Genomic DNA, 15,135 nt, shown 5'->3' with positions numbered 1-15,135 from the left:
TTGCTTGAGATTGCAATACCTTAAAATTGTCCCACCGCATTGTACATTTCTTCTGGAAACTGAAAATGTAGATTTCAGCAATGAAAACTGGGGTATCATATGTGATCCAAGCACTACCAATGTAATATGGACCAGGCGGGCTGAAGGAATAATGAACTAATGTGATATTAGTCCAGGGCATTTTCATGGCCCCATTCACAGATAACGGCAAAAGAACCTCTTAAAGAAATACATTTGAAGGTAGCATTCAGAATTAAGGAATGCACAGTCACAAATAAGCTGTGAAAATGGCAGCTTTCCATTAGAAAAGACACTCTACAAATGGAAAGGTAGATTGTGGTTTCAATAATTTATTCTGAACTTTGAACTTTTTTTGAGTCTGATGTGTGACTCTGGCATTTCTCCATTGACATATTCAGAGCCTCGCTTTCCATAATTTAAGGTGTTATAAACTGTCCATAATGTGCAAAATAATTTTGAAAAATCACTTTTATCTCCCCCCACCACAAGTGATTTGTGAAAACTAATTTTTGAAGCAAAGTTAAAATATACAAAGTGTGTACAAAATTATTTTGTTCCAATAAGACATCACTTACTACTTTGTACACAAAATTAAAGTAGAACAGGTTACACTCAATAGCTGAGAATTTCCTGCAGCTAAGTGTTAAGTTTTGTTCAGGAATTCCGCTGCAAAACTCTTGTTTTGTAAGCTTTTTTTAAATCATGATAAAGATGTTATATAAATGCAATGAGAAATACTCTTGTTACTTCCCATTCCAAATAAACATTCATCTTTTCAGGAGCAGTTCTTTTAGGGGCAACAGACTAGGCTGTGCTGGGAAATACCAAGCGAAATGTGTGCACTGTCTGTTGTGAACGTATCAGGTTGGGGGTGGGGGGGTGTGGAATCTGTAAAAGAACCCTCAAAATCACACTTTGCTTCATTTGCAAATACCTTGGATATGTTCAATGTAGCCCCTACCAGTATGGAGACTATTGTAATTCCAACATGGAATGAGTCTTTGCCCACTTATTGGGCTTTTTGAACCCTATTATTTAAAGTTTCAGCAAAGATTTGTAGCTCATGTTGTGGGTGAGATTTGTTGACTTGCTGCAACGTTTCGTCGCTGTGCTGGGTGACATCAGTGAGGCCGCCGATGAAATTGAAATTGTTATTCTACTCCGCTTGGAATTTATACTGTCTGGTCTGTTATAGTGAGTACTGACATTATGATAGTACTCACCATAACGGACTGGGACAGTATAAATTTCAAGCAGAGTAGAACAACATCGCTTCATTCGAGGCTCCGCCGATGATGTTGCAATGTTATTACATGTATATTTCATCAGTGAAAGTTGGTAACTGCTTTCTCTGTGCATGTATCAGGTTTTTGCATTAAAAGGCAGATTTTCAGTCACTGGGGACCCAGGACAGCACAATTTGCTGACCACTTCCAGGAGGATGATTTTTAAAACGATCAACGATGGGATGTGCTACCCTCTTCCAGAAACGCAATTTCTTGGAGGTCACAGTAAAGGCGAAACAATCCATAAGTCTTTGTAGCTGTCTTTCTGTGTGAACAAATTGTATGACATTAGTGCAGTAGACAATTAGAGCAAAAACAAACATCACTCCAATTGCAAACAGCTTGCACGTTAAGTAAGTATTTTCAATAAATTTTCAACTGACTCACTTAGTAACCATAGAATAGTAGAGGTCATTTTCACCTATGGTTGGCCTGGTTTTACCAGAAAAGTACACTTTATCATTTGTAGTTAAGCATGGGCTGGAAAAGATCAAGCACAGTCCATTCAGTTTTAGGAACATTGTTTCTTTCTAGAGCTTGGAGCTTCTTGTCAAGCTGTACTTTCATCTGACTAATATTGTAGCACATGGGATATACCTAAAAAGGAAGGAATGATAATTGGCAGTGACCTCTAAGAATAGAAGAGGCATCCAGCATTGTTAGAAACATAGTGCTACAGTACAGAAGCTGGTCTTTTGAATGATACCATTCCTGTGCTTGCTCTTTGGTACGACTAACTGATTAGTCACACTGCACTTCTCTTTCCCTGTAGTTCAGTAAACATTTCCCTGCCAAGTTTTTAAATCAAGTGCTCACTTAAATATTGCTATTGAATATGTTTCAGGTAATGCTTCCAGAGGAGAACTTGTTGAAAATACTGTTTCTTAATTGAGGCCTCTCATTATATTGCCAATCACCTTAAATCTATGTCTTAGGTTATGGCCTGTCTTCCCCTAGAAACAGTTTCCCCTTCAGTATTCTCTCAATTGGTATTGAATTCAGTATTGGCTTGTAATTTTTTCCAATGCTAATTATGTCCCACCATTTAGCATTAAAATGTGGAATACTTCTGTTAGATTTGCTTTGGCCTCCCTCTTCTAGTGAGCCTATTACTAAATGTTTAGTTTTTCATCTTAACTACATCCTTTTATTCCTGATACCATCCTGGTAATTGTGTCTCATACCTTTTTCATCATGACCTTAATATTTTTCTTACTTTGGAGTTCCTGTAATTGCAAATAACTTTAATGGTGCTGTATATATTAATCACTACCTGTTTGCATCTGTATTTAATACCTTGATGTCTCATTTGAGATGAATTTTATTTTGCTGCTTTTACAGATCTGTCCATATTTCTAAATATTTGCTCCTCCATTCCATTGAGAACTTTACCACTTGGGTTGCATTCCATTCTCTGTCCTTAGATTCAAGTGAAGTTTAATTAGATCAATTTGCCCAGTCACTAAAACTGACTATATTGTAGTCTTCCACACAGTTTGCCTTGTCCCCAAATTGACAGCAAGTTTTAATATTCATGTCTGAGTCAGTTCATTCATCATTGATGAGGTCACTATTCTTTACAGAAGTGGCAGCCTGGCGCAGGGGTTAGCATTGCTAACTCACAGTCCTGGGGATTGGGTTTGATTCCTGCAACTGTCTGAGTAGAGTGAGACACACTCCAAAGATGTGCAGGTTAGGTGGATTGGTCAGCAATAAATGCTATAAGCATTTAGCATAAATTACCCAGAGTGTCTAGGGATGGGCAAGCTAAGTGGGTTGGCTGTGGGAAATGCAGGATTACAGCCTGGATGGGATGTCTGTGGACAGTTGGTGTGAACTCAACAGGCTGAAAGGCCTGCTTCCACATTATACAGATTCTATGATCCTTCAGACATACCACTAGCTGCACCTTGTTTTCCTTTTTTTTCCCTCTCAATCTCTTATTTCTATCCTTTGGCTAGCTATTCCTCTCAATCTCTTATTTCTATCCTTTGGCTAGCTATCCATCTGCTCCACCTTTTATACATCGCAATACTCACAACACCACTGGCCTTAGTCTTCACAGCACATATTTTGTCAGTTTAGGAAGGACAGTAACATTTGCTACTGGCATTTTCCTATACCAACTTAATGAAAACATTCCTCCTCACATTTTTGAAGTGTTCTATTATAATGGAATGATTCATGAACTGCAGCAGCCAAGTTTCCAGTATTAGGCAAGTCTAGGATTGCAGCCAGCAATCTCTCCATGAGAATCCCACACAGCTCAAAGCTGCAAGAACAGGGTCACACAGTTTTCCTATTTTAAATTGTTAATTTGACATTTTCAACCAGGAATGATCTTACCCTTTAAGTGTAACAGCACTAACTGATTAATGGTTTATCAGAGTCAGGGCTGTTATAGTAAATCTGCAGCTGTTGAGGACCTTCATTCACAGCGATCTGACTGACAAATCATGAATACATTAAGTATAATTGGAAAACTTCAGCTGGAATTCTAAATCAAACGCATACATGAAATATGAATGCATTTGTTGGTGCACAATCTTTGATAACTAACACCTGTGTACATCAGTACAACAATATACCTAACGTGGCAGGTTTTTTAAAATATATAAGTTTGTGTATGTCAAGTTCTATTTTATTCTGTGAAATGTGTTGACAAGCCACTTCCTCTAAGAGAAGCCAAGTAAATCAGTAAAGAGCATCTAATTTGACCTGTGACCACAGCACTGGATAAACAGAGAATTCCTCAAGTTAAATATTAAGAAGCAATATCCTAGTTGCCACTCCAAACTATTTACTGAATTCATCGTTCTCTCTGGCTACAGTTGGACATTAAGTGGCCTCTTCACAACGTTGGTGTAACATTTGATCTTGAAGTGAACTTCCAACCTTACAATTGTGCCATTGTGATGCAAACTGTGAGATTCCAAGATGGTGGCCCCAGCAAGGTGGCAGCATTTGGGCTCCTGGGCCCATCCACTCCAAATCGGCTGCATCCTCCCTTTTTTTTAAACTTTTTTTTCTTCGTTCTTTTTCTTTTTCTTCCTGTTGATGGCAGCAGAGAAGGTGACAGTGTGGAGAAGGGGGGTCTTTTTTGACGAAGCAGCGACCTGGATGTGAGGCACAATACCCAGCATCAGTGGCCCATTGGCAAGGTGGGTCTAGCAATGAAGAGATGACTGGATGTGAGTTTGCTCGCTGAGCTGGAAGGTTAGTTTTCAGACGTTTCGTCACCATTCTAGGTAACATCATCAGTGAGCCTCTGATGAAGCCTAGAATGTTACCTAGAATGGTGACGAAACGTCTGAAAACTAACCTTCCAGCTCAGCGAGCAAACTCACATCCAGAACCTCCACCTGAGCTACACGTCATCTCAAAACTTGCTATGAAGAGATGACACCTGAAATCTGACAGCTCTGACGTGGGTGGGTCCAAATACATAATAAAGCTCCTGAATAACTATTCAATTGACCGCATACTGACCTCAACACTTTAACTTCCCTGGACCTGACCACTACCTCCCCCACTCTTGACATTCACCCTCCATGTAACAGGATCTGAATCCCCATCCCCCCTCTCCCGATTCCATTTCACCCACTGCTGGGCATGAAACCCCTTCAGCCCACAGGGCTCAACCCCCTTCTTTCAATCCGCATCTGACCCCCTGACACAGCTACTAGAACACAATCTCCCACTGCCACAGGACCTGACCCACCCGGACCTCATACTCACTCTTCCCACATCCCCATTGGACGCAGTTTTGCTTTCTGACCCCAATATATCCTATGCACTGCATCACAGTCTTTGTCCCTTTGTCACTTTTCACCCTGAAAACTTGGCACTCCGGCCCTTTACACGCAGTATCCTAATCAAATGGCATGAAACCCCATGACATCCCACCCCAACCCTGCTGCCACCCAACTTACCTGACACCCTAATCATTTGGTACCCTATGTACCTGTTACAATCTGACATCCTACTCTACCCCCTATCTCTACCCAGCTGGAAAAGTGAGCCCCTGAGCAGCACAACTCAACTTGGTGCAGCTGATGTCTGGTAGAGCAGAACTGTTGTTGGACTGGGGCCTACTTACCTAGCCCTCTGGCACCCTGCCCTCCTTGCACTTCAGTTGACTGGCAACTATCCTATTACACTTGGTGTCCTACCCCTATTTACTACCCACTTCACAATCCTGTCCATCCCTCACCCTGCTTGCCTGCAATCCCAGCATTCTAATATCATACTTATCATCTGTACTTGTTGTTTTACAGTAGCTGTGAAGGGACATAGTGAGTCTCGTCCTGACAGCTCCATGCTTCATAAGAACTGTCAGAATGGGAGTACAACTCACACTTTTGAAGGAGCCCTGATCAGAATCTCATCTCAGAAATATGGACATCCCTCCTTTCATTAAAAAGGGAGGAGTGGCAATGTCACTCTTTGTAAAACCTGGCCCACCAGTTTTCTGTGTACATTGATGAAAAAGTTAAACAAATTCCAATTTAGAAAATAAGGTGGGGTTTTTATAAGCTTCAGGGAAAGACCCATAGCTTAGAGAGAGATGTTTTCTTTCATTCCTGAGTTCTGGCAAGATTGTGGCAGAATAGGTCATTGATCATAAAATCCCTACAGTGTGGAAACAGGACCTTCAGCCCAACAAGTCCAATCTGACCCATCCCCCTATAATCCATCTAAGCTCTACTTCCCTGAACACTACAGGCAATTTAGCATAGCCAATCCAACTAGTCTGCACATCTTTCGACTGTGGGAGGAAACTGGAGTACCTGGAGGAAACCCACGCAGACACTGGGAGAATGTGCAAATTCCACACAAACAGTCGCCTGAGGGTGAAATCGAACCCGGGTCCCTGGTGCTGAGAGGCAGCAGTGCTAACCACCGAGCCACTGTGCCGCCCTTCGGGCTCTCAACTCGGAACTCCTCTGCTCTGCCTGTTCTTGGTTTTTTTTGGGTTTTTTCCCCCTCATTTTAGCAGTCCTGGAACATCACGAAGGGAAATGAGTCCCAGTACTGCACAAGGGGAATGGGCCCTGGAAATACGTGAGAGGAAAAGTGAGTCCCAGAGCAGCATAACTTACCTTGGTGCAGCTGAGAGTCTGGTGGAGCAGGCTGGAGGCAGGAAGTGGAGTGGAACTGTTGTTGGCCTGGGGCCTGGCACAGGAAGTCAGACCACTTGCTCGCTGAGCTGTTGCAATGTAATGTCAATATGAAATTCTTTACCAAACTGTAATGTCAATTCTTTAACTATGTTGTAACGATCTTATTTCTAACTTACTTTTTTTGGACACAGTAAGTAATGCTACTGCCTTTACTTTTATTCCTCCTTTGTGTCCAAGATTTGTACGGTACCTGTAACTAAGATGGTGCCATTAGAGGCAGCCATTGTAAAAATTTTCCATGGTACTCCAGAGGAGTACACCTGACAATAAAGAGGATATTCTATTCTATTCCATTGAGTAGCCCTGTGAGGTCCTTGGATGAGGATGGCTGCTAAGACTAGTACATCTAGGAGTACAAAGGTATAGTGAAGTTTGATTATTTTAGAGAAAAGAGTTAGTATTAGTCCTGACCAGGCATATTGGAACAAAACCCTGAAGAGAAGGGGGAGTGGATTTCCTGGTTCATTCAAGGTTTATGGTTGGGGAACTCCCAGATTGATTTCTTTGGTACACAGTCCTCCATGCATTTGTTAATGAAGTCTGTGATGGTGATGGTGGACTCGTCTAGGTCTCCCACTGAATACTTGAACAAGACTAGCAGACAAGGACACACCCCTCCCTGACGCGTTCAATGCTTTCTATACTCGGTTCAAGCAGAATGCCAGCACAGTGGTAACACTGTCCCGACAGCCCCAGACATACTTGTGCCCACTGTCACCATCACAGACGTCAGATCAGTCTTCCTGGGAGTCAACCCGAGAAAAGTGACAGGCCTGGATGGAGTTCCCGTACGAACATATAAGTCATGGCGGGAGTATTCACCGACATTGTCAACTTCTTCCTCCAACAAACTGTAGTCCCGATCTGCTTCAGGAAGACCACCATCATCCCCATACCTAAGAAAGCACATGGAACGTGCCTTAATGACAATGGCCCAGTGGCTGTAACCTCCATAATCATTGAAATGCTTTGAGGAGCTGGCCACATCAACTCCAGTCTCCCAACCTCCCTCAATCCCCTACAGTTTGCTTACCGCTGTAGCAGGTCCACAGCAGGCACCATTTCCCGTGTCCTGCAGTCATCCCTGGAATGTGGACAACAAGGACACCTACGTCGGACAACAGCTCCATCTTTAACACCATTATCCCCTCCAGACTGATATCAAAACTTCAAGACCTTGGTCTCAGCTCCGCCCTCAGCAACTGGATCCTCAGCTTCCTGACCCACAGGCCACAATCAGTGAGGACAGGTAACTGCACCTCCTCCACAATAACACTCTTAACCATTGCATCGACATGGGAAGTTGAGGACAGATTGTTGGTTATCGTCATTCTCCGGAACTTGATGCTCACAAGCCATTCAACCTCAGCTCCATTGGTATAGAAGTGGGGGCGTGTTCTCCTCTTTTTTTTCTGAAGTTATTGGTCAGTTCTTTAGTTTTGCCAACATTGAGGGAGAGGTTGTTCTCATTGTACCACATCACCAAGCCGTCTATCTCCTTCCTGTATTCTGCCTCGTTGCTCAATTTTATCCACCCCACCATGGTGGTGTCTTCAGCAAACTTGAAGATGGCATTCATTCGGAATTTAGTAACACAGTTGTTGGTGTACAGGGTGTATATGCTCTCCGACAATCTCACCCAATCTCAGGCAGAAGATACAGAAGCTTGAACACACCTATCAGCAGCTCCAAGAACAGCTGTCTGCCTATGAGTATTAGATTGATAAATAGGCCCTCTGACTTCAAATATTGCTGATCTTGCTAATGTTGATCTTGTCTAGCACTCGCCCTGTGCAATATAATGCATATGCCTCTGTCTAGGTCTTTCTCCCACCCTATCATCCGTGTGCCCTTGCTTACTATGATCTGCCTGTACTGCTCATAATACCAAAGCTTTTCACTGTACTTAGGCACATGTGACAGTAAATCAAATCAAATCGAGAGGTTAGTCAACGTTGAGTATGTTAAAGCTCAGGTATATAATAGCTCCTGAAAGAAGCTATCTGCAGTTCCAGTCTATAAATTAAAGACACAAGTGACTTAAACCTATGGAAATGTTAGAGACAGGGACTCTGATGCAAATACTATACCAATTGTGTTTTTGGATTCTACACAAGGTGCATAAGTACTCTCTTAGAGATCTGTCTTTTATACTATGGGAGAGCAGGTCTGTTTCTGTTCAATTTAAAATGAGGTGTTTTAGCATTATTGGGATTACACTTTTATGATGTGTTTAAAAATCTTTGAATTTGTGATGTAAGTAGTTACATAGAATCATAGAAAATAGGCACCGGAGCAGGCCATTCAATACGATCATAAGTAAAAACCAAAAGAACTGTGGGTGCTGTAAATTAGGAACAAAAACAAAGTTGCTGGAAAAGCTCAGCAGGTCTGGCAGCATCTGTGAAGGAGAAAGCAGAGTTAACGTTTCGGGTCCAGTGTCCAGTCCTCAGGAAGTGTCACCGAACCTAAAAGATTAACTCTGTTTTTTCCTTCACAGATGCTGCCAGACCTGCTGAGCTTTACCAGCAACTTCTGTTTTTGTTCAATACAATCATGGCTGATATTGCAATCTCAGTATCCCATTCCCACCCGCTCCCCACACACCTTAATTCCTTTAGCCACAGCTCCCTCTTGAAAATATCTAATAAACTGGCACAAACCGCTTCCTGTGGGAGAGAATTCCACAGGTTCACAACTCTCTGAGTGAAGAAATTCTTCCTCATCTCAATCCTGAATGGGTTACCCCTTATGCTTAGATGTGACCCATTGTTCTGGACTTGCCCAACTTGAGCACATTCTTCCCGCATCTAGCCTGTCCAGTCCCATCAGGATTGTATATGTTTGTATAAGATCCCCCTCATTCTTCTAAATTCCAGCCCAGTCAACCAGTCTTTCCTCAAATTGTCAGTCTATCATCCCAGGAATCAGTCTGGTGAACCTTTGCTGGAGTCCCTCAAAAGCAAGAATGTCCTTCCTCAGACTAGGAGACCAAAACTGCACACAATACTCAAGGTGTAGCCTCACAAAGACCCTGTATAACTGCAGCAAGACATCCTTACTCCAATACTCAAATCCTCTCACTATGAAGGTCTGCATGCCATTAACTTGCTTCACCACCTGCATGTCAACCTTCAGTGACTGTCCTACCATGATTCCCAGGTCGTGCTGCATCTCACCTATTCCTAAACTGCCACCATTCAGATAATAACCTGCCTTCCTGTTTTTGCCACCAAACTGGATAACCTCACATTTATCCACATTATATTGCATTTGCCAACTATTTTGAACAGGAGCATGTTGGTGGGATTACGGAATCACCCCAACCTGTTTCACCTAAACCTTCTGAACAGTCAACTGCACAACTCACACACTTAAGGAAAGAAAACTGACTGATGATGAGAACAATCTTGTCAAAGTAACCCTGGATTATGAATCAAACATTCCTAACCTGTTTATTTTCACAACAGCAACAAAGACAATTTCTATTTACATTGCACGTTCAACACAATGAAATGAACTAAGATGCTTCATAGGACATTTACAAAAGAATAGATATCAGCGAGTCACCTAAGGGATTATTAGGTCAGATGATTAAACGTTTGGTCAAAGGGATATCTTAAGCATCTAAAAGGGGAAGGTAAGTAGAGAGCTGTAGCAGGGGAATTCAGCACCTAGAGCCTAAGCAAGGGGCATGGCCACCAATGACGGTGCACTTTTAATTGAAGTTGCACAAGAGGACAGGGTTAGAGAAATATAGACATCTCAGAGTTAAGGAATAGGAGAGGAGGAGGCCCACTTACTGTTTGCCCACTCAGCCAGTCTGTCTTTGTCACTCTGCAGCCACTTAGCATCCTCCTCACAGCACATACTGTCGCCCAACTTTGTGTTTTCTGCAAATGTGGAGATATGGCATTCAATTCCTTCATCCAAATCATTAATGTATATTGCGAACAGCTGAGGTCCCAGCACTGAACCCTACGATACCCTGCCTGTGACGCAGGATAATAACTTCTTAGACAGGAAAAGTAAAGCACAAAGAGAATTAGCACACCAAGTATTTTGTACATGATATCCACATGAAGGAAAACAATTATCTTTGTGCCAGTGATAAATTTAAAAGATTACAATGTGAACAAAGCATGCAAACATTAACTCTGATTAACATTAACACAACCAATTCTCACTTGTCTCACTACACATGGACAATGAAGGACATGAATTCAACTGGGAAAATGCGTCCATAATTGCACAAGCCAAACAGAGATACGCCAGGGAATTCCTGGAGGAACTCCATCAACAAACACATTGAATTAGACACTGTGTACAAATCACTGAGAAACAAAACCAGAAGTAATGCCAACCACCCCAGCAAACCCAAGGCATATAAATAACAGAAAAGTGATGAAACATTTCTAACGAAACACAATGGCTCGGCAAGCAAGTCTACAACCTCATCCACAAACCAAGCTACAAATCATCTCGAAAACTTTAAACACCCTCTAGGCGCAACACCCTCAAACTGCCCCACAGATGGGAGACAAATGCCATCTGATTGGGCACGACCCGTGAACAACTATACTTCCTGCACATATGCCTCGAGAAGCAGGCAGTACCACAAAGCCTAAGGTATAAACCACTGGGCAACAATCCACTGGCATGGAAGATAGTTGAATGGCTGCAGAATGATAAGGGTCAAGATCAACAATGCCCACAACTGCGACAAATACAAGCAGGAAATGGAGTGCCAAAAAGCTCTGTACTCCAACACAACTGACCAGGAAAGGACATCCACACTGGAACAAGCCATCAGCAGACAACAACAAAAGGCCAGAGCAAAGAAAAAAATAGCCCTTCAAGAAAAACTGTCCAAAATCACCCACATCAATGACATGGACAACACAAATTCATGGATTTAAAACATCTAAGACACTGAGAAGACAGTCCTAGTATGAGGACTGAATTATAACTACAGAGACGCCAAAAAGACTGACCTCCTGCCGTGCTGGAATCAACACTAAAGAACAACGGACTCACATAAGTAGTACAACACTGAGATAGTCCTAACACTGTGCAAAAAAGGAAACTGTAACATGTTCAACACAGAAGAGAGGAAAGCCCCAGAAAGACAAGAATATTGTAATCTTACAATACAAGGACGCATGGCAGTAATCCTCAATAGAGCCCAACGCATTGAGAAAGCTAATGCACTACTAGCAGATACTGACATCTACCAACAGATGGCGATAGACCCAACTCTGCAGTTAGGAAACTGGATTATGACGATCCTGAAGAAATTACACAAATCAGGAGATATCAACAAGACGGACTACCAAAAAATAAAGCCAAAGGGATCCACACACCCCAATTCTACGGACTCCCAAGGTACACAAACCAGGAGTCCCCATCAGACCAATTGTCTCACTACCAGGTGCACCAACATACGGATTGGCCAAAGAACTACAACAGAAATTGAAATACTTAGTGGACAACACTACCCACTCCATTCACTCATCTCAAGAATTCCTCAACATCATCAAGGACACTATGATAGGAGAGGACAAGATAATGATATCCTTTTACAGAACAGCACTATTTACGTCCATAAACATTGACTTAGACAAAGAGACAATTACCACATTGCTGCATGGATCAAGTAAGCAGGCAACCCAGGACACCAACAACATCAATAAAGACACCACCATGAATCTGCTTGATCTATGCCTCACAACCCACTTCACCTTCAACAACAGCGTATACAAAAACAAGATAATAAAACGTGAGGCTGGATGAACACAGCAGGCCAAGCAGCATCTCAGGAGCACAAAAGCTGACGTTTCGGGCCTAGACCCTTCATCAGAGAGGGGGATGGGGGGAGGGAACTGGAATAAATAGGGAGAGAGGGGGAGGCGGACCGAAGATGGAGAGTAAAGAAGATAGGTGGAGAGAGTGTAGGTGGGGAGGTAGGGAGGGGATAGGTCAGTCCAGGGAAGACGGACAGGTCAAGGAGGTGGGATGAGGTTAGTAGGTAGATGGGGGTGCGGCTTGGGGTGTGAGGAAGGGATGGGTGAGAGGAAGAACCGGTTAGGGAGGCAGAGACAGATTGGACTGGTTTTGGGATGCAGTGGGTGGGGGGGAAGAGCTGGGCTGGTTGTGTGGTGCAGTGGGGGAAGGGGACGAACTGGGCTGGTTTAGGGATGCAGTTGGAGAAGGGGAGATTTTGAAACTGGTGAAGTCCACATTGATACCATTAGGCTGCAGGGTTCCCAAGCGGAATATGAGTTGCTGTTCCTGCAACCTTCGGGTGGCATCATTGTGGCACTGCAGGAGGCCCATGATGGACATGTCATCAAGAGAATGGGAGGGGGAGTGGAAATGGTTTGCGACTGGGAGGTGCAGTTGTTTGTTGCGAACTGAGCGGAGGTGTTCTGCAAAGCGGTCTCCAAGCCTCTGCTTGGTTTCCCCAATGTAGAGGAAGCCACACCGGGTACAGTGGATGCAGTATACCACATTGGCAGATGTGCAGGTGAACCTCTGCTTAATGTGGAATGTCATCTTGGGGCCTGGGATAGGGGTGAGGGAGGAGGTGTGGGGGCAAGTGTAGCATTTCCTGCGGTTGCAGGGGAAGGTGCCGGGTGTGGTGGGGTTGGAGGGCAGTGTGGAGCGAACAAGGGATGAAGGGTCTAGGCCCGAAACGTCAGCTTTTGTGCTCCTGAGATGCTGCTTGGCCTGCTGTGTTCATCCAGCCTGACATTTTATTATCTTGGAATTCTCCAGCATCTGCAGTTCCCATTATCTCTTATACAAAAACAAATCAACAGAACACCAATGGGTTCCCCAATAACAGGACTGACTGCAGGAGCAGTAATGCAAAGGTTTGAACAGAGACCATTCCCTACTATCCAACCCAAACTCTGGATCTGATGTGTAGCTGATACCTTTGTGATTATCAACAACACAAAACTAGAAGAAACACACTAGCACATAAACAACATCCTTACCAGGATAAAATTCACAAAAGAAGAAGAGAACAACAACTGATTACCCTTCCTGGACAGAATGGTAGAACGCAAAAACGAGGAACTCCAGACGAGCGTAGATAGAAAGACCACACGTACGGACCAGATACTCAATTACACTAGCAACCACCCCAAAGCCCACAACCAGAGCTGCATCGGGACACAATTTAAACAAGCCACAACACATTGCAGCAACCTGGAAATGTGCAAAGCAGAACAGGAACACTTATACGGCGTGTTCAAAAGAAATGGACCCGAAAAGCACAATCCACCGTTGCCTCCAAGACAGACCACAACAGGAATACATAACACGACTAGACTCACTAATCACGCTACCACAAATGAAGGACATATCAGAGATGACCATAAGACTACTCAGACCTCTAGGATCAGAGTAGCCCACAAACCGATAACCACCCTACAACAGCTACTGACAAACATAAAGGATCCCATACCAAAACCAGCAAAAATGATGTAATAAACAAAAAAACCATGCAAGAACTGTGAGAAACACTACATAGGCCAAACCAAAAGAAAACTGACAATACGGATACACAAACACCAACTATCCACCAAGAGACACAGCCTCACAACCACACATGGACAACAAGAGACACGAATTCAACTGGGACAACATATCCAATACAGCACACGCTAAACAAAGACACACCGGGGAATTCCTGGAAGCCTGGTATCCCAACAGGAATTCCATCAACAAACGCATTGAATTAGACCCTGTGTACAAACCACTGAGAAACAAAACCAGAAGTAAAACCAGAAGTAATTCCAGCCACCCCACTAAACCGAGGCATATAAATAACAGAGCATCGATGCTTCACCAGAGAGGCACTGACGATGTTACCCAGCAGGGTGATAAAGCATCTGCAATCAGACACACCGGCTCCGTGGGCAAGGCTACAACCTCATTCACATCCCTACAAATCTTATCAAAAACTTTAAACATTAACTCTTGCAATATTACAAGCATACATGTTTCTTTCTTTTCCTACACATTAGAAGCCACGTATTGATGTATACATTGACTATTGAGATAAATTAAATCATGTTTGAAAGATGCAGTAAAGTCCATTAAACGCTTTGCTTAGCTCTAGTGCCAGATTTAGAAAGTGATGGAGGAAGCAGGCAGAGATGTTCAGGAGGGGGAGGGAGAAAGAAAAGAACAAATAAATAGATTTAAATCAAGAAAATAATCCCTTTGTGAATTACTCAAGCTCATTGCAAAGCAGGTTGAACAAGCAGTTTCTCTGATTGCATTTACAGAGTCTTACACAGCCTGGGTCATTCCAACTTTACTGTCAAGGAATACAGGATAATGGTAAAGCTGAAAACATTGACACAATGTCTTTTGGCATTGATGGCAAAATAGAAAACCATTTGTGTTTATTCAGAAAACATCCTCTGTCTAATTCTGCATGCTCAATATTATTTACCTGAATTACTCTAGGATCCACTTTTGGGCATGTTTCACAGCTTGCCTCCACAAAGATATTCAGAGCTGCCCAGCCAATTAGAACTAATTTCAAACTGAATCTGTCAATAGAGTAAAAACACAAAATAACAATATAATGAATGGCTTAAGTACAGTGGATATTCTGAAAGATTAGT

At 42.9% G+C, this 15,135-nt stretch overlaps 1 long non-coding RNA gene across 1 annotated transcript; it reads right to left on the bottom strand.

Moving 5' to 3' along the window:
- Nucleotides 1-386: 386 nt before the first annotated feature.
- Nucleotides 387-11,675, bottom strand: LOC132209921 (uncharacterized). Its single transcript, XR_009446098.1, has 3 exons — nt 11,640-11,675; nt 10,294-10,383; nt 387-1,572 (listed from the first exon to the last, which is right to left on the bottom strand). It is a non-coding gene; the product is annotated as an uncharacterized LOC132209921 (long non-coding RNA).
- Nucleotides 11,676-15,135: the final 3,460 nt, after the last annotated feature.

This window comes from Stegostoma tigrinum, chromosome 8 (genome assembly GCF_030684315.1).
Source record: "Stegostoma tigrinum isolate sSteTig4 chromosome 8, sSteTig4.hap1, whole genome shotgun sequence".
Classification (NCBI taxonomy): Eukaryota; Metazoa; Chordata; class Chondrichthyes; order Orectolobiformes; family Stegostomatidae; genus Stegostoma; species Stegostoma tigrinum.
This window is presented reverse-complemented; position numbering and strand designations above follow the sequence as displayed.